This window comes from Tamandua tetradactyla, chromosome 4 (assembly GCF_023851605.1).
Source record: "Tamandua tetradactyla isolate mTamTet1 chromosome 4, mTamTet1.pri, whole genome shotgun sequence".
NCBI classification, from domain to species: domain Eukaryota; kingdom Metazoa; phylum Chordata; class Mammalia; order Pilosa; family Myrmecophagidae; genus Tamandua; species Tamandua tetradactyla.
The window spans coordinates 54,910,145-54,937,526 of record NC_135330.1 but is presented as its reverse complement, the minus strand read 5'-3'; positions in this window follow the sequence as shown (position 1 = coordinate 54,937,526).

Below are 27,382 nucleotides of genomic sequence, written 5' to 3'. Positions count from 1 at the left end.
GTTATTCCATACATACGATCCCTAAATCTGTAGAGTAGCTTTGACCTCTTACCTGATCCTCAGGTCTGTATTGAAATTTCCCTCCTAACTTACTTAGATGATCTATAGCATTTCCAACTCATTAATCCACTTCTGGGGGACTGGACTAACATAAAAGAATAAGTCAGAACATTTGTCCCACACTAACCGGACTCCAGTGCCAGCCAGTAGGAAAGTTACCTCTGGAGAGCACAGAAAAATCTGACTGGAATTTAAGAGTTTTTTTTTTTTTCTTCTTATGTGGTGTGTAATAAAAATTAGAATGTTTCTTTCTATGGTGCTTACTTAGGGAAGGTACTCTACACACATTAACTTATTTAATCTTTACCACACCCCTGTGAGATCAGCACTGTTATTATCCCTACTTTATAGATGGGGAAGCTAAGATGTAAAGGAGTTAAATTACTTGTCCAGTAACACAGCCCAGAAGCTACAGAGCCAGAATTTAAACCATTCTCTTAACCGTTACTCTACATTGCCTTCTGGTGGAAGCAGCAGTAAAGTCTACATTTTTAACAGTGCTTTTATGGAAGGAGATTCTGTATGCAGCATGCAAAAAGGTGCTTAGTTCTATATCCAGATAATAAGGAGCAAAAACAGAGATTAAAGAGCAAGAAGATGAGGTGACAGCTAACATCAGTGCTACAATGGCTCTCTCCCACTCTGCGAGGACCAGGACCATGCTTCCATCATTCCGTGTCCCTTCAACATTTAGTCCAGTGTTTTGTACTGCCTAGAGTTACATCAAACATTTGTAATAATACGGTAACATCATAATTTATATGTGTCAACCAGAATATCATAACCTGATGATTTGAAAGTCATTTAGAACTGTCATATGATAAATAATGGCAGTAAGTGTCATTTGCCCTTTCCTAACCAAACAAATCCTCATTCTTATGTGATTTTATTCAAAATAAGAGATAGTGACATGCTCTTCTAGGATCAACAATTAACTTTTAAGTATGGGAACATATATTAGACCTACTGAGTGAAACCTTCAACTTCAAACTTTCAACCCAAATAGTATTATTTCTGTGCTCAGTATACATTAATGATTCATCTTAAACGACACATTGATGAAATATTAGTTAACATTATGTCACCTACTCATCTGATTATGCATTCTTCTAGTCCTAACAGTAATTTTGATTTAGTGACAGAAAGCATGTTTTGTTTTCATGACATTTAGCAGGAATATGCCATTAATCAGCCTTTTCCCCCTAAATCTGAAATTTCATTCCAAAAGAGTTTCATAGAAACTCTTAATTACTGAAAATCATTGTGCCAGTACTACATAATGTTCTGAATAATAAATACTATACTTAAGGGGATTAATTACTAAATCCAGCTAGGAATCGTAGACTTCCTAAGGCAAATACTAATTACACATAATAATGTTTAACATATAAGATGGGTATTAAAAATGGGAGTGCATTAATGCATGTGAAAAAATAGTAAATAGCAGAGATTCTATGCATAATAGTAAAGTAATTCTAAGACCTTCGCTAATAGAAGTAACTGCTGGTCAAACTCATGAGCATGAAGCATCTACTTTACCAGGAATCTGTATGTTCTTTAATCTATCTTTTAAGACCCTGGGGAAGAAGTCTCTCCAACCCTGAAATTTTATAATTTTATCCATGGAGAGTGGATAAGGCCAGGATAGGGCAGGATGATACAACAATATTGGCTGAGGAGACAGACAATATTGAGCTTAAATCATGGCTCCAGTTTCCAATGCCTATTAGCTATGTAATGTGGGGCCATTGATTGATTTACCTTCTCTAACCCTCAGTTTTCTTATCTGTATAATAGAGGAAATATTACCTGTTTGGGGTAGGTGTATAGGAAAAGCCTCAAATTCCTGAGAGACATGGAAAGTTAGTATTTCTATGTACAAACAAACACCAAACTCATTAAAATATATAATTTTTAAAAATTTTCCAGGAAACCATAATCTGCAATAGAAATGAAAAGCAGAGATGGTCCCCATAAATGACAAAGATCTCACACAACACAATAAAAAAAGAGAAGAACAATTAAATAAACCTAATATAGGGTATGAATAAGCAGTTTAGGAGAAAAATACTTACGGTCAGTGTGTGAGTTTGCAAGCTGTCAGAATGTGCTATACCAGAACTGGAATGGCTCTTTAAAAGGGGAATTTAATAAGTTATAAGTTTACAGTTCTAAGGCTATAAAATTGTCCAAATTAGGGCACCCAGGGAAAGATACCTTAATTCAAGGAAGGCTAATGGGTCAGGATCACCTCTGTCAGCTGGGTGGTCATGTGGCTGGCATCTGCTGGTCCCTTACTCCTGGGCACCATTGCTTTCAGTCTCTGTTCCTGCTGCGAGGGTTCCTCACTTTACTTCTCCAGGGCTGGCTTTCATCTCTTGGCTTCCCTTGGCTCTCTCCGCATTCTGGCTTGCTTAGCATCTCATGGTGACGTATGCTGGGCTCCAAGCATCTCCAAACATCCATGTCTCTGTTCTCTGAAGCAACTATTCTCCAACTGTAGAACAAGAAGCTGTCTTTGTTGGCTCACCTCTGTCAGCTCTGCTCTGAAGTCTCTGTTGGCTCTGAGGCGTCTGTCATGTTTGCTCTCTCTAAAATGTTTCTTCTTTTAAAGGATTCCAGTAAACTAATCAAGACCTGCCTAGAATGGGTGGAGTCATAAATCCATCTAATCAAAATTCACACCCCCAGTTGGGCATGTCACATCCAAGCAGATATAATCTAATCAAAAGATTCCAACCTACAATACTGGATTAGGATTAAAATAAATGGCTGCTCCCACAAGATTGGATAAGGATTAAAACATAGCTTTTGTGGGGTACATAACACTTTCAAACTGGCACAGTCAGTAAATATGAGAAAAAAAATGTCCAACTTCTCTCATAATATCAAATACTGCAAAGTAAAAAGCTATCATTTTTCATATATCAGAATTATAACAAAAAAAAGAACAAAAAAAAATATGCCACCAAGTCTAGGGAAGATAGAGTAAAGGAATCTCTCAGGCTGGTTGCTATAGCCTCATCAACATTAAAAATTACATATAGTTTGAGCCAACAATCCCATCGCTGGCAATTTAGTGTGTGTATTTACTTTCACAATTTTTTCCAGAATGTTAAAGGCTATTTATTGCAGAATTTTTATGATAGCAAAAAAAAATCCACAAAAACTAAAAAGCAATAAAACTAGCAACAACCAAAGGTTTATCAGTAAAAGACTGACTAAAGTATTGAATATACGTATAATAAAATACAGACATTAAATATGATAAGATGCGATCATGGTGATGAATATACAACTATGTGATGATATTGTGAGCCATTGCTTATACACATATATGGAATGTTTGTATGCTTATAAATATATATATATAATAAGATAAATATTTTTGAACCATGTAAATATTTTAAATGGAGACTCCTTTGAATTTATACTTAATTTAGGGAAATCTAACCTCTTTACAATAGTGAGTCTCCTATTTGATGTAAGGCATTACTCTTATATACTTGAAACATCTTTTATGTCCCTTAGCAAATTTCTTCTCTAAATCCTGAACATTTTTTTTATCAAGATTATAGTGTTTTATTATTGTCTGCTGTTGTGAATGAGACTTCTCCTTTCATTGTAATTTCTCAAAGATTTTTCTGTCTATAGCAGAGGTCAGCAAACTTCCAACATAGGCCAAATCTGGCCTGCTACCTACTTTTTTTTAACGTGTTTTTTTTTTTTTGTAAGCTGTAACATATGTACAAAGCAAAGAAAGAAAAAGCAATAACTTTCAAGGTACACATCAACAAGAAGTTACAGAACAGATTACTAAAGTTTGTCATGGGGTACTAGTCCACCATCTCAGATTTTTCCTTCTAGCTGCTCCAAAACACTGGAGGCTAAAAGGAATATTAATATAGTGATTCAGCAGTTATATTCATTTGTTAAATCTTATATACCTCCTCCTTCTTTGATCTTTCTCCCAATCTATAGGGATGTTTGGGCAATACCTGTTCTGACTTTTTCATGTGGAAAAGGGGTGTCCACACTAAAGGACAGGGGGATGTAATTAACTGATAACCTTGAAGAGGCTCCCTCTGGGTTTCAGGATTTATCTGACCTAGGAGCCTTCCAGGAATTATAGGTTCCAGAAAGGCAAATTTAGTGCATGAAACTTTTATGGAGTCTCAGTTTGAGCTTTAGGTGCTCTTAAGAGTTAACAGGAGTGTTGTTGGTTGGGGTTTAATAAACCATGGCAATTAGCACTATCTAACTGAAGTTTGCAGAAGAGTACCCTACAGAATAGCCTCTTGATTCTACTTGATCTTTCTTAGTCACTGATGCTTTTCCCCCATTTGTTCATGAAGGTGTGTCCATCCTCACAGTGACAGGGCCAGACTCATCCCGGGAATCGCACCCCACACTGTCAGGGAGATTTTCATCCCTGAATGTCATGTCCCACATAGTGGGGAGAGAAATTATTTACCATGCAGAGTTGGGCATAAAGAGAGAGAATCCACATCTGAGCAACAAAAGAGATTTCCTAGAAATAACTCTTAGGCCTTGCTATAGTCTTAGCTTCTCCACTATGAAAATAAGTTTCATGAGGGCAAAGCTCAAACTCAAGGGCTTGGCCTATTTTCTTGGGAGTCCCCAGTGGTTGGGAGTGTACTCAGGGTTTCCCAGATGGGAAAGTTTAATAGTTCCATATGTATATATATTTTTTCTGTTAGACTTTCAAGGGATACTACCAATACATTTTAATTATCAGCCCACCATAGTCTGAAATGTATCCTTCATACGTTTTCATGTACTTCATACACTTTCATACAAATTCATAGTCGGAATTATACCAAGGTGTTTTAGTTAGCTAGCTGCCGGAATGCAACACACCAGAGACAGATTGGCTTTTAATAAAAGGAGATTTATTTTGTTAGTTCTTCAGAGGAAAGGCAGCTAACTTTCCACTGAGGTTCTTTCTTACGTGGAAGGCACAGGATGGTCTCTGCTGGTCTTCTCTCCAGGCCCCTGGGTTCCAACAACTTTCCCCAGGGTGACTTCTTTCTGCATCTCCAATGGCCTGGGCTGAGCTGCAAGTGCTGAGATGAGGTATGCTGAGCCACTTAGGCTGTGCTATGTTGCGGTCTCTCATTTAAGCACCAGCCAATTAAGTCAAACATCACTCATTGCAGCAGACATGCCTCCTAGCTGACTGCAGATGTAATTAGCAACAGATGAGGTTCACGTACCATCGGTTTATGTCTGCAGCAACAAAACTAGGTATGCTCACCTGGCCATGTTGACAACTGAATCTAACTAATACACAAGGTATACAAATTATGAGGTCTTGTTCCCATGCTGGACTCCATGAATTTAGGCTATTCAAATGAGCCATCCAGACAGGTTGATTCAGATTATATGTTACAGAAAATTTATGTTCTAGACATAATAAACCTCTCTGCCTTTGGTTTGATTTGCTACCTTTTTTTTTTTACTTTTTTTCATTGTATAATATAACATATATACAAAGCAAAGAAATAAAAAAGTAATAGTTTTCAAAGCACTTTTTGACTAGTAGTTACAGGACAGGTCCCAGAGTTTGTCATGGGCTACTATACCAATGTGCTGGTTTGAAAGGAAGTATGCCCCCTAAGAAAAGCCATGTTTTAATATAAATCCCATTTCTTAAAGGTAGAATAATCCCTATTCAATACTGCATATTTGAAACTGTAATGAGATCATCTCCCTGGTTGATGTGATTTAGTTCAGAATGGTTGTTAAACTGGATTAGGGGATGACATGTCTCCACCCATTTGAGTGGGTTTTGATTAGTTTCTGAAGTCCTATAAAAGAGGAAACATTTTGGAGAAAGATAGATTCAGAGAGACTCAGAGAGGGCAGAGAATGCTGCAGCACCACGAAGCAGAGAGTCCACCAGCCAGTGACCTTTGGAGATGAAGAAGGAAAACGCCTCCCGGGGAGCTTCATGAAACAGGAAGCCAGGAGACCAAGCTAGCAGATGACGCTGTGTTTGCCATGTGCCCTTCCAGCCGAGAGAGAAGCCCTGACTGTGTTCACCATGTGCCGTCTCACTTGAGAGAGAGACCCTGAACTTCATCAGCCTTCTTGAACCAAGGTATCTTTCCCTGGATGCCTTTGATTGGACATTTCTATAGACTTGTTTTAATTGGGACATTTTCTTGGCTTTAGATCTGTAAACTAGCAACTCATTAAATTCCCCTTTTTAAAAGCCATTCCACTGTTAAAAATTATAAAAAATAAGGGCAGGCCACGGTGGCTCAGCAGGCAAGAAGCTTGCCTGCCATGCCAGAGGACCCAGGTTCGATTCCCAGTGCCTGCCCATGTTAAAAAAAAAAAAAAAAATTATAAAAGCCATTCCGCTTCTGGTATATTGCATTCCGGCAGCTAGCAAACCAGAACAACCATCATCTCAGATTTTTCTTTCTAGCTGCTCCAGGACATAGGAGGCTAGAAGGATATAAATATTTTTTTATCATCACAATTGACTTTTTTTTCTTTTTTACAAAAAATAACATGTATACAAAAAAGCAATGAATTTCAAAGCACAGCATGACAATTAGCTGTAGAACAGATTTCAGAGTTTGGTATGTGTTACAATTTCACAATTTTAGGTTTTAACTTCTAGCTGTTCCAAGATACTGGAGACTAAAAGGGATATCAATTTAATGATTCAGCAATATATTCGTTTGTTAAACTTTACGTTCTATGTATAACTCCACCATCATCTTTGATCTTTCTACCCCACTCTTTAGGGTTATTTGGGCTATGGCCATTTTAACTTTTTCATGTTGGAAGGGGCTGTCAATAATATGGAGTAGGGAGAAGGAACTAACTGATGCTCTGGAGAGGCTGGGTCCTCTAGGTTTCAGTACTTATCTGGTCCAGGGAAGGGACCCATCTGGAGATTGTAGGTTTCTGCAAAGTTACCCTAGTGCATGGAATCTTTGTAGAATCTTATATAATGCCCTAGATGGTCTTTAGGATTGGCTAGAATGGTTTTGGGTGGGGTTTGACAAGTTATGAAAGATAGTAATGTCTAGCTGAAGCTTACATAAGAGTGGCCTCCAGAATAGCCTCTCGACTCTATTTGAACTCTCTCAGTCACTGACACTTCATTAGTTACACTTCTTTTACCCCTCTTGATCAGGATAGAATTGTTGATCCCATGGTGCCAGGGCCAGATTCATCCCTGGGAGTCCTCTCCCACACCACCAGAGTGAATTTCACCACTGACTGTCATGTCCCATGTAGGGGGAGGGGGAAATGATTTCACTTGCCGAGTTGGGTTTAGAGAGACTAGGCCACATCTGAGCAACCAAAGAGGTCCTCCAGAAGTAACCCTTAGGCATACCTATAGGTAGGCTAAACCTCTCCTCTGCATACACAAGCTTCACAAAAGTAAGCCTCAAGATCAAGGGCTTAGCCTATTGATTTGGGTGTCTCTAGTGTTTGACGCAGTATCAAGGGTTTCCCCAATGGTACAGTTTAATAGTTCCATATTTTTTCTCCCATTCCTCGGTGACTTTGCCAATACTTTCTGATTATCTGCTTAATATATTCCAGGATGTATCCAGGCATTACATTAAGCTATACAGGATTAAAGGCCCTCATCCTTACTCTGGGCTTCCCGTGTTTCAATTGCTCAAAGCTATCCAGACAGGTTGAGTTAGATTATGTGCTACAGAAAACTTAGGTTCCAGACCAAATAGACCTTTCTTCCTTTGGCCTCAAAGAGTAGGTGCAGTTCTGAAATATAGACAATGTCTTCCTTACCCCTGTACTCTGAATTACCTTAATCCCAACCTGATCGGCTTCATCGTTATCTCTAAATACCAGATTATACTTATATAAAACAGCTTCTCAAAATCCAGAAATAATAATTGCCAGTCCAGACTAAATGTGTCTGCTATAAGAGCTTACACTCTAGGCCCCTATTTTGCCACCTATTTTTAAAATAAAGTTTTATTGGGATACAGGAATGCCCATTTGTCTACACATTGTTTATGGCTGCTTTTGTGCTATTACAGAATTGGGTAGCTGCAACAGAGACCATATGACCACAAAGTTTAAGATCTTTACTCTTTGGCTCTTTACAGAAAATTTGCCAATCCCTGACACATGGGAAAATTATTTAATTTTCTGTATCAATTGATAAGAAACATCCTCAACTGAATTTTCTTATTGCTTTTAATCATTTTCAGTTATTTTAGACTTTCTATATTAAAAAATTATATTATGTGCAAATAATCATAAGATTGTCTATTCTTTATTTAAAACTTTTATTCTTTCCTTGTTCTAACTACATTGGATAGGTTTTCCAGAAAACGGTCAAAAAATTCTGGTGTTGATGAATGTCCTGACTTTAATGGGATTGCTTCTAATGTTTCATTGTAAATTGTGACCCTGGATTTTAGTTTGAGATATGTATTTTTATCATGCTAAGGAAATGTCAGCCCATACTTATTCCGTGAGGGTTTTATATTAACCAGATATGACTACTGATCTTTTTCAAATGAACTTTCAGTATTTATGATCTTTTTATCCTAATCTATTTCCTAAAATGGTAGGTCCAGCAATGCCCATATCTCTCTTCAAGGGAGGACTTGTTGCCCAGCGTGGGAGTGTGGTAATAACACAGCTTCCAGAATGGGAAAAAATATTTAAAAACCGTATAACTGATAAGGATTTAATATCCAGAATATATAAAGAACTCCAAAATTGCCAAAAGATAGAAGAAACCCAAGTGTCCATCAATTGATGAATGGATAAGCAAAATGTAGCATATTCCTACAATGGAATATTATCCAGCCATAAAAAGGAATGAAGTCTGATTTATGCGACAATGTGGATGAACCTTGAAGACATCATGTAGAGTGAAATAAGTCAGACACAAAAGGGTAAATATTTTATAATCTCACAGATATGAAATAATCAGAATAAGTAAAGTCACTGAGTTGGAAGGTCCCCATCTCTAGGGTTGTTCCCTAGATAAAAATCTCTCCAAAGAAATTGTAAGAAAATATATTTATCTACATAAGCAATTGCCTTTTGAGAAACCCATTTGTTCCACAGATAGAAAGAAATGCTGTCTTTAAAGCCTGGCTCTCTTAATGTTAATAACTGGTAGGTTATTTGACCTCAATGAAAGACAAATGAAATTATCTGTTTAGAGCTTGTACGCTTCCTGCTTCCTTATGTGAAGAAAGGACAAAAGGTGAATGACATCTTCCCTCCAATTTTATTCTAAGACTACTTTATAAGTCTTTAAAAGCGATGAAAATCATACTATTTATTAAGCATCATTACTTTGGATCCTCTTAGCAAATTCTTTATTGAAAACAAACTATTTTCAACATTTTCACCTGACTTAAAATATCTTGCAAATCTATGCTTACTTAAACATTTTACTAACTACCTTCTTACTACAGGCTGTGATTTGCAACGAGTAGAATAAGCTGTTTTATTAGTTCGGTGACCCAGTAAGAATATATGTATATACAAAGCATTTACATAGAAATGTGTGTGATGGTGATTAATTACAGAGAATGGCAGCTCCGAAGCATGTAAATGAAAAACTGAATAACATATTCCCTTATTAACATTCTTCTGTGAAGCAGGGGGTGTGGAAAAGCAGGACGATGCAGTGCAGGGAAGTTGGGTCAGGCAAGTGATAAATCAGTTACGGAGAAACAGGGAAAGAATTATCATAAGCACTGAGCTACCATTCTAACTCAATGAATGCAGAATGATAATACTGTATTTGTAATTATAATGATGTCCTTATAAATTATAGATCAATTCAGAAAAACAGCACTTTTGCATTTTAAATAAATGTATACAGTATATCCACAACAGTAATGAAAAGGGTACATACAAAACCTCAATGGAAACTGAAAGCCTGAAATACAGCACTCCATTTATATTACTACAAGGCAGCAATTATCCTTACCTTTTCCGTAAAACAAAGAATCATTGTGTTGAATTTCCTTAACTTGCATATATTAATTCACTTGCTTCTTTACTTCTGGATGGCAGCCAGGAAGCCCTACCAATGACACTGTAGTTTAAAGAAAAACAGTCAAGACCTGGAGAAGCATCTCAGATTTCTTGTGAATGGAAGGCAGTGCAATAATTTCAGGTTATCTTTTATCTCCCCTGCTTGTTTCTAGGCTCCTTAAAAACTAGATCTTATGTTTGTATTTCCTGTAATGCTGCTAATAAGATTAAACACATGGTAGGCATTTGGTAATTTTCTTAAATGACTTCTTTTTGATACAGACCTGGTCTATGCTTCAGAACAAAGAAGAATGGAAGGGTCAGACTGGAAAAAGAAAAGAAAAATCCGATACCCTGGATGTGTCTCACTATAATCCGTTTATTTTTAAAAATACACAGTTTCCCTGGCACAACTTCAAACCTGCTGATTCAACACCTCTGGATTATAGACTAGGAATCTGCAGCTTTAATGTGATTTTAATGCACAGCTGAAAGTGAGAAACATTGGTCTAGTACATAATGTTTCTTTTGTTAGCCTGGTGTGGCATAAATTAGTGTGATAAATAACACCTACTTGCTTTAAATTTCTCAAAGTGATATAGCTATAGTTTTTTTTTTTCATATCATCTCATTTGAGTAATATCTATTCAGCAAATTGTATTCAATAAATATAGTCCACAAATATATTCAACAAATCCACTTTCAACAAATTGCTACATTGGTGGAAAATTGACCTGGGCAGCTCTCAATTCATTTCCTCTGAGGTAGGGTCTCACCAGCACAGGTTCTTTTCCCTATCATTCTGCCTGCTCATACCCCTCACTTCTAAGAGGACTAATAATCCTGTAAACAAGGACCAGTGTTAGCACCACTTGATCTCTGTGACACAACCAAGCAAAGAGTAGAATTTTCCATTACTCTAAGCCACTTCTGATTAATTTATTCACAAATGGAAAAAGAAAGTAAAGAGGGTAGAAAACACATACAAAATTTTTTTAACCTGTGGGCTAAAATGATTAACATAAAATCACCAGCTTAGGGACTTTGTGTTCCAAAAGTAATTCCACATAGATACAGCTGGCAGTATATAATACCTGCAAGAAAATTACTTTATTCAGTCATATAAAATCATGCCACCAAAAAAAAAATCATGCCACCATGGAGAGAGGCTTGACAATGAGGCCAAATGTAGCTCACCTGTCATAAATGCTAGAATATTTCCCCATGAAGTTGGGACAAGCCTGCCATGTAAGATTGTACAGGCTTTGCACTGCATAAGGGCAACACATTTAATGGGATATCAGTTATGTCATAGATTCCTTCATTTCCCTGATGACAATTTTATTCACTCTGAAGATGGACACTTTCTATATTCATCATGATGATTTTCTGGCAAAGAGCAGCAAAACGTCTTGTTCTAATATGGCCAATGCTTGTCAGTCTGCTTTTACTTATAAAGAAGGAATTAATTGAATAATTAAAAAAAAATTAGTTGACCATGCATCTAAAATAACCTGTGCTTACAAACAAGGTGCTAGTTTTTTGGCCAGATGTATTGGTAAACATCACAATTTTAAAATAGTCTCTTGTTCAAGTATGAGTGTGTTGGATATACTGAACTCTTTGGAGATTAAAAAAATCATTTAAAGAATGAGAGAATAGATGCAATGGTTCATAGCATTTATGACAGTTTTGGTAAAGATGAAGAAATGGAAATTTACATCAATACCAGTGGTGCTAAGTATTCAAAAGTGAAATTTGATTTGAAAAAATATGTAATTAACCATGCTGAAGAAAGAGACTGAAAATGAGGGAAAATACTTGTACACTGTTGTTGAACTCATATATACAATATTCAATTGGGGCAAGACATTCTGTAGTGTTCAGGAAATCATCAAGGAAACATTCTGAACCTGGTAATGGGAATTTTCTTCATTTGGCTGAAACCATAGCCATATTTGACAACAACATGTTATTTACATAGAATGTAAATATTGATATCAAATAATTTTGTATTTCTAAGGGAATGAAGTACAAAACTTAATGGTTAAAATTATAGCTGATGCAGTCAATGAAATTATTTTGAGTGACACTAAGTCATCATGTTAAATATTCTTCAATTAGTATAGATATGAATCTTAATGTAAGCCATGTAGAATAGAAAAACAATTATTGTTAGATTTTGCAGATTTCCAAAATGCATATATTTGGTTTAGTAGAATGCTTGGCTTCAGAGAAATTAAAAAATAAAAATTTTAAAAATAGTTTTTATTTTAAATAAAATATTTTTAAAAAAATTTTTAAAACTTTGTCTAGATAAAAATAACTTCAGAAGTCAAGCATATAGCAGTGCCACGAATATGTGCAGAAAACATAATATATTGGAAAATAGCCTCAAAAAAGAAGATGGGGGAAAAAGACAAAAAAGGAAGACATAGGCATTCTGTATTACTTATGCTTTGAATTCTATAAAGTTTATAATAAAATAATTCAGCAAAATTTTCTTTTGATACCACCACATTTAAAAATTATCCAAGATCCTGCAATTACTTTTAAGTATCAGTGAAAAATAGAAATGTATTACAAATGTAACTTGAAATCTTTATTGACTATGCCATGGCATAGTCAAGTAAATGTTATCAAGCCGCCAAAACCTCAATTGGAGGTAAGATGCTTTACTCTTAGAAGCTATTAGTGATGCTAGTAAAGATATCAATTCTAGAAACCAAGCCAAAATCTCACTTTCAAAAATAATTATTTTTACCAGGTTGGATCTTATTGTAAAAGGTCCTAGATTTAAGCTCTTACAGCAGTCACATATATTCAGGAGGTGCAGCTGTTAATTCTAAATTCTGAGATACTGAGTTGTTTGTATATAACATGGTCTTTCCCAGAAACCGGTATTTTTGTGACGCCCGAGATTCAAGAGTCAGAGTTCTGAAGCTATGAAAGCCAGCAGTACCCCATACAGGAACTGTTTAAAAAGTTGAAAAAGTGATCAGACATCAAGTAGACAGATGAATGAAGCTGACATGGATAGGACTCAGGAAAGGGGCTGGCACACATCACCCAGAATTCAAGATGAGCTTTCCTGTGTATCTACAACAGCAACAGAGTAGAAATGTGTAAAATTGCTCATGCAAATTGCATTCAGAGTATAATTAGTACCTTGGGAAAGACCAGAGTTAATCACTCACAGAGATATCTCCAAACAAAAAGAAAAGGAGGATGATGTAGAGAGGAGGGCAGGGTATGAGCAGGTTCTGAAGTGGATGCAGCTTGTGTTTTCCAAATGTTTTGAAAGACCCCATCTGCTTTAATTGATCTTGCTCTAGAGCTCTACGAAGTATGAGTAAGTGAGAGAGACTGCTGTTAGCAAAGAGATATGGCAAACAAAAAATAAGAATAAAAAAAAACTTACACACGTTTACACCATAGAGAATAAACTTAAGACTGTTCTAGAAATAAAATAGAGTTATTTTATTAATTGATTTGGTGTTGAACCCCAGTCTAATCATGAGAAAAACATGACACATATTCCAATAAGGAATGTCCTAAAAACATCTGTCCAATACTCTTCAAAATAGCCAAGGTCACCAGAAACAAGGAAATCCTGAGAAATTCAGAAGCCAAAGCCAAGAGTTGCTTAAGGAGACATAACAACTAAATGTAGTGTGGTATCCTGGAACAAAAAGAAGACAGTAGTCAAAAGCTAAGGAAATCCAAATAAACTATGGAATTCAGTTAATTTAAAAATATATACTTTTTTTCTTTTAAAATGTATATGCTCAATATTAATTTGGCATAATGTTTGAAGTAAACTTGTTATGAGCAAAATTATACAAGCACCATATTCAATGTAAATAATTTTCTTGAAAATACAAAGGGATTAATAAATTTCCTCAAAGAAAAATAAAGCAATGATATTTACCAAAAAGAACAATTATTGCTGACAAGAAAATTACAACATCTCAATACTGATACCCACTTATCTAACATGAATAATACTAGTGAAAATAGTAAAAAGACTTACTTAAATGCAAGTCCCCTGATCAGGTGAGACTATAAGCCAAAATCAATTTCAAAATCAATGTCTTTTTGGATATTGGATATAACAAAATCAATTTAAAAGAAAGGTTTAAGATACTGAAAAAATCATGAACTTCAACTCTTGTAAATATTTTCCCTTGACATTGATTAATGACTCAGTAAAGATTGGGACTTTAAAAGAACAAAGAACTTAGTTCTCAAATCAGACACCAGTGTAGAAAAATTAAAATATAATAAAAATGACTTAATGTGTACAGTAACAATAAGACAACAATAAAATATAAATGTCAAAAAGAATTTTCTGTACAAAATAATCAAAATGTGTAACTATTTTTAACTTATTATTTCATAGTAATCTCGAGTTCCTATTTACTGTAATAAGATATTCTAATTTCCTCTTTTATTTCAATAATTTGGCTTAAATGATTTGAACAGCCTGGCATTACATTTGATGTGATTGCTATTACTGAGAAATAAATAGTACTCTAACACAAAAAAGTTTCCTAAGAGAAAGGGTACCTTGTTCAAACTTACACAAAGATACCTTAAAGGATTAGTCGAGTAGAGGTCCTGGGGTCAGGAAAATGGCTGCAAGCAGGTCCAAGTTTACAGCTTTCTTGTTATATGATCCTAAAAAGGCAAGCAGGACAGTCTTCCTCTGTACACAAGCAGAAAAGTCCCAGGAATAGCACTTCTTATTCCAACCTGGCTTGTATGCCTACCTCTGAACCACTGGCCAAAGGAATGAGGTAGTTTGATATCCGAGGTTTAACTCATATGCTCAGTGTGTGGTCAGGATTAGAAGGTCAGATCCAAGATATGATGGTTGGGCTACATAGAGTTGGGGGAGGGGGTCAAGATTCCCACAAGCATAGGGAGTTCTGATGCCAAGATGAAGAAGGAAAAATCTATTCAGCAGATTTGCCACTACCTTCAGTACCATTGCTTAATACTTTGCATTTTAAGTTTAAACTTTGAAAACTTGCTAACAGAAGCTGAGAACAGCTGGGAATGAACACTTTATCAGCCTTTATATAGAGGAAATGACCAGTGTATTATGGGCCCACATGGGAGAGGGATTAGTGTAGAGGAGGATCGGGGAAGAGCGCAGAAGGAAAAGACAAATGCAGAAATGTTTGCAAATTAAACCGGCAAGAGACACTTGCCTTAAATAGAGCAGGCTTATCTATACATAAGTGAGGAGAGACTAAAAGTTTACCCCAGATATCCCTTGTTTTCATTTCTATATATTATTTGAAATTTTAGTATGACTATTTACATTTAATTTAAGCAGTTACAGAACATTTTATCATCCATTCTATAATGTAGTTGCAGTCACTCTTTTTTTTTTTTTATTAATTAAAAAAAGAATTAACAAAACAATTAGAAATCATTCCAATCTACATGTACAATCAGTAATTCTTAATAACATCACATAGTTGCATATTCATCATTTCTTAGTACATTTGCATCGATTTAGAAAAAGAAATAAAAAGACAACAGAATAAGAATTAAAACAATAATAGAAAGAAAAAAAAAACAAAAAAAACAAAAACAAAAAACCTATACCTCACATGCAGCTTCATTCAGTGTTTTAACATAATTGCATTACAATTGGGTAGTATTGTGCTGTCCATTTCTGAGTTTTTATATCAAGTCCCGTTGTACAGTCTGTATCCCTTCATCTCCAATTATCCCTTCTCTTTTTTTTTTTTTTTTTAATTAACGGAAAAAAAGAAATTAACCCAACATTTAGAGATCATACCATTCTACACATGCAATCATTAATTCTTAACATCATCACATAGATGCATGATCATCATTTCTTAGTACATTTGCATTGGTTTAGAAGAACTAGCAACATAACCGAAAAAGATATAGAATGTTAATATAGAGAAAAAAATAAAAGTAATAATAGTAAAATCAAAACAAAACAACACAAAACAAAACAAAAACCTATAGCTCCGATGCAGCTTCATTCAGTGTTTTAACATGATTACTTTACAATTAGGTATTATTGTGCTGTCCATTTTTGAGTTTTTGTATCTAGTCCTGTTGCACAGTCTGTATCCCTTCAGCTTCAATTACCCATTGTCTTACCCTGTTTCTAACTCCTGCTGAACTCTGTTACCAATGACATATTTCAAGTTTATTCTCGAATGTCCGTTCACATCAGTGGGACCATACAGTATTTGTCCTTTAGTTTTTGGCTGGATTCACTCAGCATAATATTCTCTAGGTCCATCCATGTTATTACATGCTTCATAAGTTTATCTTGTCTTAAAGCTGCATAATATTCCATCGTATGTATATACCACAGTTTGTTTAGCCACTCTTCTGTTGATGGAGATTTTGGCTGTTTCCATCTCTTTGCAATTGTAAACAATGCTGCTATAAACATTGGTGTGCAAATGTCCGTTTGTGTCTTTGCCCTTAAGTTCTTTGAGTAGATACCTAGCAATGGTATTGCTGGGTCGTATGGCAATTCTATATTCAGCTTTTTGAGGAACCGCCAAACTGCCTTCCACAGTGGTTGCACCCTTTGACATTCCCACCAACAGTGGATAAGTGTGCCTCTTTCTCCGCATCCTCTCCAGCACTTGTCATTTTCTGTTTTGTTGATAATGGCCATTCTGGTGGGTGTGAGATGATATCTCATTGTGGTTTTGATTTGCATTTCTCTAATGGCCAGGGACATTGAGCATCTCTTCATGTGCCTCTTGGCCATCCGTATTTCCTCTTCTGAGAGGTGTCTGTTCAAGTCTTTTTCCCATTTTGTAATTGGGTTGGCTGTCTTTTTGTTGTTGAGATGAACAATCTCTTTATAAATTCTGGATACTAGACCTTTATCTGATATATCATTTCCAAATATTGTCTCCCATTGTGAAGGCTGTCTTTCTACTTTCTTGATGAAGTTCTTTGATGCACAAAAGTGTTTAATTTTGAGGAGTTCCCATTTATTTATTTCCTTCTTCAGTGTTCTTGCTTTAGGTTTAAGGTCCATAAAACCGCCTCCAGTTGTAAGATCCATAAGATATCTCCCAACATTTTCCTCTAACTGTTTTATGGTCTTAGACCTAATGTTTAGATCTTTGATCCATTTTGAGTTAACTTTTGTATAGGGTGTGAGAGATGGGTCTTCTTTCATTCTTTTGCATATGGATATCCAGTTCTCTAGGCACCATTTATTGAAGAGACTGTTCTGTCCCAGGGGAGTTGGCTTGACTGCCTTATCAAAGATCAAATGTCCATAGATGAGAGGGTCTATATCTGAGCACTCTATTCGATTCCATTGGTCGATATATCTATCTTTATGCCAATACCATGCTGTTTTGACCACTGTGGCTTCATAATATGCCTTAAAGTCAGGCAGCGCGAGACCTCCAGCTTCGTTTTTTTTCCTCAAGATGTTTTTAGCAATTCGGGGCACCCTGTCCTTCCAGATAAATTTGCTTATTGGTTTTTCTATTTCTGAAAAATAAGTTGTTGGGATTTTTGATTGGTATTGCATTGAATCTGTAAATCAATTTAGGTAGGATTGACATCTTAACTATATTTAGTCTTCCAATCCATGAACACGGTATGCCCTTCCATCTATTTAGGTCTTCTGTGATTTCTTTTAGCAGTTTTTTGTAGTTTTCTTTATATAGGTTTTTTGTCTCTTTAGTTAAATTTATTCCTAGGTATTTTATTCTTTTAGTTGCAATTGTAAATGGGATTCATTTCTTGATTTCCCCCTCAGCTTGTTCATTACTAGTGTATAGAAATGCTACAGATTTTTGAATGTTGATCTTGTAACCTGCTACTTTGCTGTACTCATTTATTAGCTCTAGTAGTTTTGTTGTGGATTTTTCCGGGTTTTCGACGTATAGTATCATATCGTCTGCAAACAGTGATAGTTTTACTTCTTCCTTTCCAATTTTGATGCCTTGTATTTCTTTTTCTTGTCTAATTGCTCTGGCTAGAACCTCCAACACAATGTTGAATAATAGTGGTGATAGTGGACATCCTTGTCTTGTTCCTGATCTTAGGGGGAAAGTTTTCAATTTTTCCCCATTGAGGATGATATTAGCTGTGGGTTTTTCATATATTCCCTCTATCATTTTAAGGAAGTTCCCTTGTATTCCTATCTTTTGAAGTGTTTTCAACAGGAAAGGATGTTGAATCTTGTCGAATGCCTTCTCTGCATCAATTGAGATGATCATGTGATTTTTCTGCTTTGATTTGTTGATATGGTGTATTACATTAATTGATTTTCTTATGTTCAACCATCCTTGCATACCTGGGATGAATCCTACTTGGTCGTGATGTATAATTCTTTTAATGTGTTGTTGGATACGATTTGCTAGAATTTTATTGAGGATTTTTGCATCTGTATTCATTAGAGAGATTGGTCTGTAGTTTTCTTTTTTTGTAATATCTTTGCCTGGTTTTGGTATGAGGGTGATGTTGGCTTCATAGAATGAATTAGGTAGTTTTCCCTCCACTTCGATTTTTTTGAAGAGTTTGAAGAGAATTGGTACTAATTCTTTCTGGAACGTTTGGTAGAATTCACATGTGAAGCCATCTGGTCCTGGACTTTTCTTTTTAGGAAGCTTTTGAATGACTAATTCAATTTCTTTACTTGTGATTGGTTTGTTGAGGTCATCTATGTCTTCTTGAGTCAAAGTTGGTTGTTCATGTCTTTCCAGGAACCCGTCCATTTCCTCTAAATTGTTGTATTTATTAGCGTAAAGTTGTTCATAGTATCCTGTTATTACCTCCTTTATTTCTGTGAGGTCAGTAGTTATGTCTCCTCTTCCATTTCTGATCTTATTTATTTGCATCCTCTCTCTTCTTCTTTTTGTCAATCTTGCTAAGGGCCCATCAATCTTATTGATTTTCTCATAGAACCAACTTCTGGCCTTATTGATTTTCTCTATTGTTTTCATGTTTTCAATTTCATTTATTTCTGCTCTAATCTTTGTTATTTCTTTCCTTTTGCTTGCTTTGGGGTTAGCTTGCTGTTCTTTCTCCAGTTCTTCCAAATGGATAGTTAATTCCTGAATTTTTGCCTTTTCTTCTTTTCTGATATAGGCATTTAGAGCAATAAATTTCCCTCTTAGCACTGCCTTTGCTGCGTCCCATAAGTTTTGATATGTTGTGTTTTCATTTTCATTCGCCTCGAGGTATTTGCTAATTTCTCTTGCAATTTCTTCTTTGACCCAGTCGTTGTTTAGGAGTGTGTTGTTGAGCCTCCACGTATTTGTGAATTTTCTGGCACTCTGCCTATTATTGATTTCCAACATCATTCCTTTATGGTCCGAGAAAGTGTTGTGTAAGATTTCAATCTTTTTAAATTTGTTAAGACTTGCTTTGTGACCCAGCATATGGTCTATCTTTGAGAATGATCCATGAGCACTTGAGAAAAAGGTGTATCCTGCTGTTGTGGGATGTAATGTCCTATAAATGTCTATTAAGTCTAGTTCATTTATAGTAATATTCAGATTCTCTATTTCTTTGTTGATCCTCTGTCTAGATGTTCTGTCCCTTGATGAGAGTGGTGAGTTGAAGTCTCCAACTATTATGGTATATGAGTCTATTTCCCTTTTCAGTGTTTGCAGTATATTCCTCACGTATTTTGGGGCATTCTGATTCGGTGCGTAAATATTTATGATTGTTATGTCTTCTTGTTTAATTGTTCCTTTTATTAGTATATAGTGTCCTTCTTTGTCTCTTTTAACTGTTTTACATTTGAAGTCTAATTTGTTGGATATTAGTATAGCCACTCCTGCTCTTTTCTGGTTGTTATTTGCATGAAATATCTTTTCCCAACCTTTCACTTTCAACCTATGTTTATCTTTGGGTCTAAGATGTGTTTCCTGTAGACAGCATATCGAAGGATCCTGTTTTTTAATCCATTCTGCCAATCTATGTCTTTTGATTGGGGAATTCAGTCCATTGACATTTAGTGTTATTACTGTTTGGATAATATTTTCCTCTAACATTTTGCCTTTTGTATTATATATATCATATCTGATTTTCCTTCTTTCTACACTCTTTTCCATATCTCTCTCTTCTGTCTTTTTGTATCTGACTCTAGTGCTCCCTTTAGTATTTCTTGCAGAGCTGGTCTCTTGGTCACAAATTCTTTCAGTGACTTTTTGTCTGAGAATGTTTTAATTTCTCCCTCATTTTTGAAGGATAATTTTGCTGGATATAGGAGTCTTGGTTGGCAGTTTTTCTCTTTTAGTATTTTAAATATATCATCCCACTGTCTTCTAGCTTCCATGGTTTCTGCTGAGAAATCTACACAAAGTCTTATTGGGTTTCCCTTGTATGTAATGGATTGTTTTTCTCTTGCTGCTTTCAAGATCTTCTCTTTCTCTTTGACCTCTGACATTCTAACTAGTAAGTGTCTTGGAGAACGCCTATTTGGGTCTAATCTCTTTGGGGTGCGCTGCACTTCTTGGATCTGTAATTTTAGGTCTTTCATAAGAGTTGGGAAATTTTCAGTGATAATTTCTTCCATTAGTTTTTCTCCTCCTTTTCCCTTCTCTTCTCCTTCTGGGACACCCACAACACGTATATTTGTGCGGTTCATATTGTCCTTGAGTTCTCTGATACCCTGTTCAAATTTTTCCATTCTTTTCCCTATAGTTTCTGTTTCTTTTTGGAATTCAGATGTTCCATCCTCCAAATCACTAATTCTATCTTCTGTCTCTTTAAATCTATCATTGTAGCTATCCATTATTTTTTCTATGTTTGCTACTTTATCCTTCACTTCCATAAGTTCTGCGATTTGTTTTTTCAGTTTTTCTATTTCTTCTTTATGTTCAGCCCATGTCCTCTTCATGTCCTCCCTCAATTTATCGATTTCATTTTTGAAGAGGTTTTCCATTTCTGTTCGTATATTCAGCATTAGTTGTCTCAGCTCTTGTGTCTCATTTGAGCTATTGGTTTGTTCCTTTGACTGAGCCATATTCTCAATCTTTTGAGCGTGGACAGTTATCTTCTGCTGCTGGCGTCTGGGCATTTATTCAGATTTCTCTTGGTGTTGGACCCAGCAAGGTTGTAATATTTTTCTGTGAAATCTCTGGGTTCTGTTTTTCTTATCCTGCCCAGTAGGTGGTGCTCGTGGCACACGTTTGTCTGCGGGTCCCACCAGTAAAAGGTGCTGTGGGACCTTAAACTTTGGAAAACTCTCGCCGTCCTGGGGGTTCGCTAGCCGAAGCGGCTTGAGCCGGCCCGGGGTCCGAACGCAGGGAGGGTGTCCGAACGCAGGGAGGGTTGCTGGTCGCTGCAGCAAGGGAAAGAGCCCGTCCGAATTTCCTAGTCGGCCCTGGGCAACAAGCGTGGCGGGAGGGCGCCAGCGGCAGCGGCCCGCCCGAGAGAGTGCACGTTCCCCGGGAGTCACGGGGTCACCGTTCTCCGCGGCCTGGGGGTTTCCGATCCAATTCTCTCAGTTGGTCCGGGGGCTGCGCGTGGTGTGGGCGCCAGTCGCCTTGGTTTCAGGGGACCACCTCTCCAATTCTCCCAGCCGGCCCGGGAAGGGGGAAGGGAGTAACTCCGGCCGCTTGCCACCCCGCCCGGTAAGGCCCGCGCGCCTCGGCGATCTCACCCGAGCTGCTTCTCTCAGCCAGCCAGCCGTTCCAGGATGGGGTACGCTGTCTTTTTTATCTCTGTTGTGGCTTTGGGCGCTTTCTGTATCGTTTCTACTCCCCTAGTAGGTGTCCTAGAGAAGAAACTAAGATCCGCGCGTCTTACTAAGCCGCCATCTTCCAGGAAGTCCTGCAGTCACTCTTAATGACTATTTTTTGCCATATTAATGTTCTAAAAAGAACTCTTTCACTTTTTAAAGAGATGCACCTGAACTGAGTAGAATGTCCAGCAATTATATGTGGATTATGTTGACCAGACCAATCAGCCCTTTTTAAGGATAGTTCCAAAATATTGTTGTTTCTTGTCCATGGGTGCCATATTCCTCAGTGAAAACTGATGTTCAATATCGCATTGCTCTTTAATCCTTCTATCTCATCATTTGCATTGTTCAATAGCTCTCTAGAAATGCCAGTCTTAGAAATATTCTGAATCTGGATTTTAATTGTGTGGCAGGTCCAGAGAGAGAGTAAGAAAAGAAAATTAACTATGATTCAAATTTGCAATCCCAGTTATATCGTTAAGGCATAAACCTTGTTTAGGTCACCCACCTTCTCTATGCCATAGTGTTTTTCTCATACTTAAAAGGGAATTTAGTTTGCTCAGGCTGCTGGAATGCAATACACCAGAAATGGATTGGCATTCATAAAGAGAATTTATTTAGTTACAAATGTACAGTTCCTAGGAGGAAAGGCAGCTAATTTTCATCTGGGTTTCTCTTTCATGTGGGAAGGCACATGGTGGCATCTGCTGGCCCTCTCTCCCAGCTTCAGGGTTCAAATGGCCTTCCCCAGGGGTGACTGCTTTCTGCATCTCCAAACATCTGGGTTTGTGTCAGCTCTGAGCTCTGAGCTGAGTTGTGCTGAGCTGTGCCAAGCTGCTAAGCTCTCTGTTGACCTCTCTCTCTTTTTAAGCCTCTAGCTAATTAAATTAAAAGTCACTCATTGTAAAAGGCACTCCCCTTAGCCAACAGTAAATGAAATCAGTCATAGATGAAATTCACATGCTGATGATTCATAGCACCAGAACTACTGGGCACCATCACCTGGCCAAGTTGACACCTGAATCTAACTACTACAGGAATAATAATATAATGCAGCAGCTATTTATTGAGGACCTCCTCTGTGCCCAGCATCGAAGGTCCAGCATGCTAACTGCACTTCCTCCATCTGGGTAAACAATTTTCCTACATTTGGTCCAAGTGGAACTGTTAAATAAGCGTTTTCGGTAAACTTTCTCTTGGACTGTCTGATCATGCCTCAGTACATTATTGTGGGGGTCAGATGGAACAGACATTGGACCCAACAACTATTTGAAAAGTGTAAGATCTCTTATGACTCTGCTTCAGCAATCATGCCAGGGGACCAGTGGCACATGCCCACTGCCATTGAGGCTTTCAGATGGTTTCTTTGAAAATCTTAACTTATCAAAAGCCCATTGAAAAGTAGAGCTAAAGAGGAATATCCACTTGGAAGGGGGGTTAAAGATGGAGCCATCTGTGTTACTCAGGCTGAATTTGTTCATTTTAGATAATCAATAACAAATCAGAATTGTCTTTTACCCTCTCCCAGCTTGCCCGGCTGAGCTATCTTGTTAATGTTATTAGAATTTAATCTCCTAAAAGAATGGTTCTTCAATAAATCCACTCTTTTACCCATGAATCAGTCTGAACAAATTCAAGCAAGTGGTTTCTCAGACCAGTTTGCTCTTTCCAAGTTTAGAGGTTGGTATGAAAACACCTTGAAAGAACAGAGAAAAGTTACTAACACTGAAAATGAAATGAACAAAGAAAATTTTTGCATTTGTATGCATCCACAGAAATACGAAGGGAAATTATAATTCATTTTTGTGCACCTTCTTCCTGACAGGTAATAATGATAGCTAATGAGACTGACATTTATACTGCTCCAAAAAAAGTATTTTTCTAAACATGATGTATAATTAACATGACTTACACACAAATCATACGTGCAAAAATATCAAATTATCGGGACTTGTGGATGAATAACACCCTCCAAGGGATTCGGTGCAATCCTCGGGTCCTGTGAGTAATTTTAAGGCTACTTTAGGGTTTATTTCTGTTCACATTAATGAAGATTTCATTTCTCTCATCTCGAAAGGAAAAAAGAAGGAATTAAAGTTGGAGGGGATGGAGGAAAAAGGAAAAGTATTTTGAGCAAAGGCTATTAAAACAATATGTTACATTCCATGGAGTACACATAGCGCCTCATTTATGTTTGGGTCTTTTTATTTTATACAGCAACAGAGAGAAATAATGATAAACTTTTATAGCTGATGAAGGTTAAGGCTCTCAGAAGTCTTTGTGGAAATATAAATACCAAGTATAACTGTACAGGTGAATGAAGTAAAATTACTTATCTTTTGTTTTGCTGTGAAAATATTGCACTTGGTTCATTTATAACTTCAGCAAGGACTTTAAAACTGACACTGATGCAGGGGAATAATAACATATGCTGAGAAACTAAAAAAAGATTCATGATTTACACCATCAGACACAGTTAGGGGAGGTTCTAGTTCCCTTGAAACCGGGTTCTTTAAACTTTTATTTCCATCTCACTCATTTCCAAGGAACTTCTGCCAGGACTCACCCACAGGAGAGTGAACATTTCCATCAACACTTCTTTCCCTGTAGTTTATCAACCTATGACTCAGCAAAATCCTCCTTTTTGCCTCTCATTATCTCAGAATCCTACATTCTTTTTTTGGGGGGTGGTGGTGGTGTATGGTCTGGGCTCCTGCATGGAAGGCAGGCATTCTAACCACTGGGCTACCCATGCACCTAAGAATCCTACATTCTGATAGATAATTTCAACAGGTCAACTTAGTATACATTTATCAGAATATAGCTAATGGAAGCTAACTTTCCTTTTTCTCCAGGATTTCTCCCTTTAAATCTTTCTCAAACCTCCACGTTTTCAAAATAAAAGTATGTTTAAAAATTTTCTTTACACACCATTTATGTTCAATAGCCTACCTCTCTAAGATCAAAAACTTCATCAACTGATCCTCTGTTAACCCCTTCATCCTATCTCCAGACTTTAGCTTCTTCGATTCTACCTAGTAAAGTCAGTATTTTTCACATATATGTGTTGTTTATGCCTACTTTGGTGTTTGTATAATTCTCCCATTCTGAAATATATTTGTGCCGTCACATCAATCTTCTGTTTAGCACATAATCAGTTAACATGTAAATATAAATATACACAGAGAGATTTGGCAAAATGTAACTTAACTTCCATCACCTTATTGTAACTCATCCCCATAATGATTTAACTCTTATTTAATCTATCTCACTAACTTGTGATGATATTCATTCATTTTATAATTTGTATCATTTGCTATTTTTCAAACATTTTCATATTCACTGCAGCTATTTGTATACTAATGTACCTAAAAACCTGAAGACAATCCAATCTTGGTCATGAGGAAGCATTCTAAATGTTTGAACTAGAGGCTAATGTGATGGGAGCTGCAATTTTTAGACTCTACCTTCTTTATATAGAATGATTAGGAATTGGGACACCATGCTATTTCCCTGCTTAAAATGCTTCCATAGCATCCCATAGCTTTCAGCTACATGATGGTCTGGCATTAGCCTGCCTTTATAATAACCTTTCCTATTGCAAATTCCTGTAGTCTTTTCCCATTTGCTCCATGCTCTTCACTTCTACTAATATGAAATTGTTTCTAGATCCTTGAATTCATCATGCCCCCAGGTTAAGACAGATGGACAACAGAGAACAAAGAGAAACCCAGATCAGGCAGTTACTTCAGAAGAAAACAAAATGTTGTCATAATCTATTTATATAATCTGTTTCCTCTGAAAAATTAAAAATAATCTGTGAACTTGAAAGTCATTGAGAATTTACTAGTCCAGTGGGCAATAAAAAAGTGTTCATATGCAATGAATTGTTTGACTACTGAAGATGGACTGAGTTATATGGAGTCAAATAATGGGAAGATCTGAAGAAATTTCCAGCTATTAGGACTAACCAAGCTCTTGAAACTTAAAAGAAAAAATTCCCACATGTAGCAGCAATTATGTGTAAAGCACCATGATGTTCACAGTTGTTTATTTAAGATGCAATTAAAAATTTAATTGTGTTATTACACTCCTTACGTAAGTAATGCTGAGGTTCCAACAGGTCCTGCAAAACAATATAGAGTCTAGAGCTAGCCCTCCTATTTAAAGGAAAAGCCTGTAAGGTAAACGGAACTATACAACTACAGATGAAACCCACACCAAATACCTTTAAAAATTGTGACAGTTGATTTCATACATCAAGTTGGTTAGTATATGGGTCCAAATGTTTGGTCAAGCAAGCACTGGCCTGATTGCTACTGTGACGGTATGTTGCAGATGGATATATATCACTAGTCAGTTGATTACATCTATGTTTGATGGCAAGTCCAATCAGCAAAGGAGATGGTCCTCAGCAATGAGGGGAATCTCTTCATCCAATCAGTTGGAGATCTTAAAGCCAGAACTGAGGATGTTAGATGTCAGAAAGAAAAAATTCTGCCTCTCTACAGCAATCCAACTTCTCCTGGAGGCTACAACTTCACCTTCATCAAAGTTTCCAGCTTGCAGTCTGCCCTACAGAATTAGTACTTGTCAATCCCCACAATTGCCAATTCTTATAATATACATATATTCCTATCCATATTATATATATATAATATATATATATATTCTGTCTGTTCTGTTTCTCTGGAGAACCTTGATTAATACAATAATCAACCAAATCTTTATTCGAATACACAAACAACAACAACAAAATGTTCCGGACACTTAAGGAAACCTAATACCACAAAAAGGGAAAAAAAAACACGTCTCCAGAGAAAACAGATCACTGAAAGACAAAACATTAAAATATGTAAATAATTAGAATTTCTGTTTTAGCAAATTGGTAGACAGTGCTAATAAGTGCTAAAGTACTTATCAATGATAGACGAAATGAAATCAGCAAAAACAACAAGTTAATACAAAGTTGGGCTTGGAAGACAAGAAAGGGAAATGTCCAAGTGGTAGAAGCAAAAGAAGGAACTTAAAAACAGGACAGTAAACAAAGAGCTGCAGAAATAGGGGCTGTCACATTGAGAAATGGAACTTAACAAAATACTTGGATATTAGCACCCATGCTGGGATATAAGAAGAGATCTTTGGGGTATCAGAGTGTGGTTATTGGAACTCAGACATCTACATAAAACCAGGCATTTCAGAAAGCTGTTCTCTCAGCAAAAGAGAACTAGAAAAAAAAATTGTAGAATAGCTCACGTATGGATCAAGAAAATATCTTCGCCCATAACTCAGGGCTAGTAAAAATATATACATCAGAGACAGACAGGAATTTTGGAGTCAGAATTTATTCTATTTAGTAAGAAGCTCTCAAGGCCAAAAATAACAAAAATTATATTCAGTCTGTTCCCACCACATCTGGATATCTAGCAGAAGCGAACCCAAAATTGCTCAATGAATTGCTCGATGTCAATCCTTCCATAAACAGAACCTCAGAACTCTCAGAGAAAAATAAAAATCCATTGAAAATGAATCCATGATCAAAAATTACAAAACAGGATGGGCCAC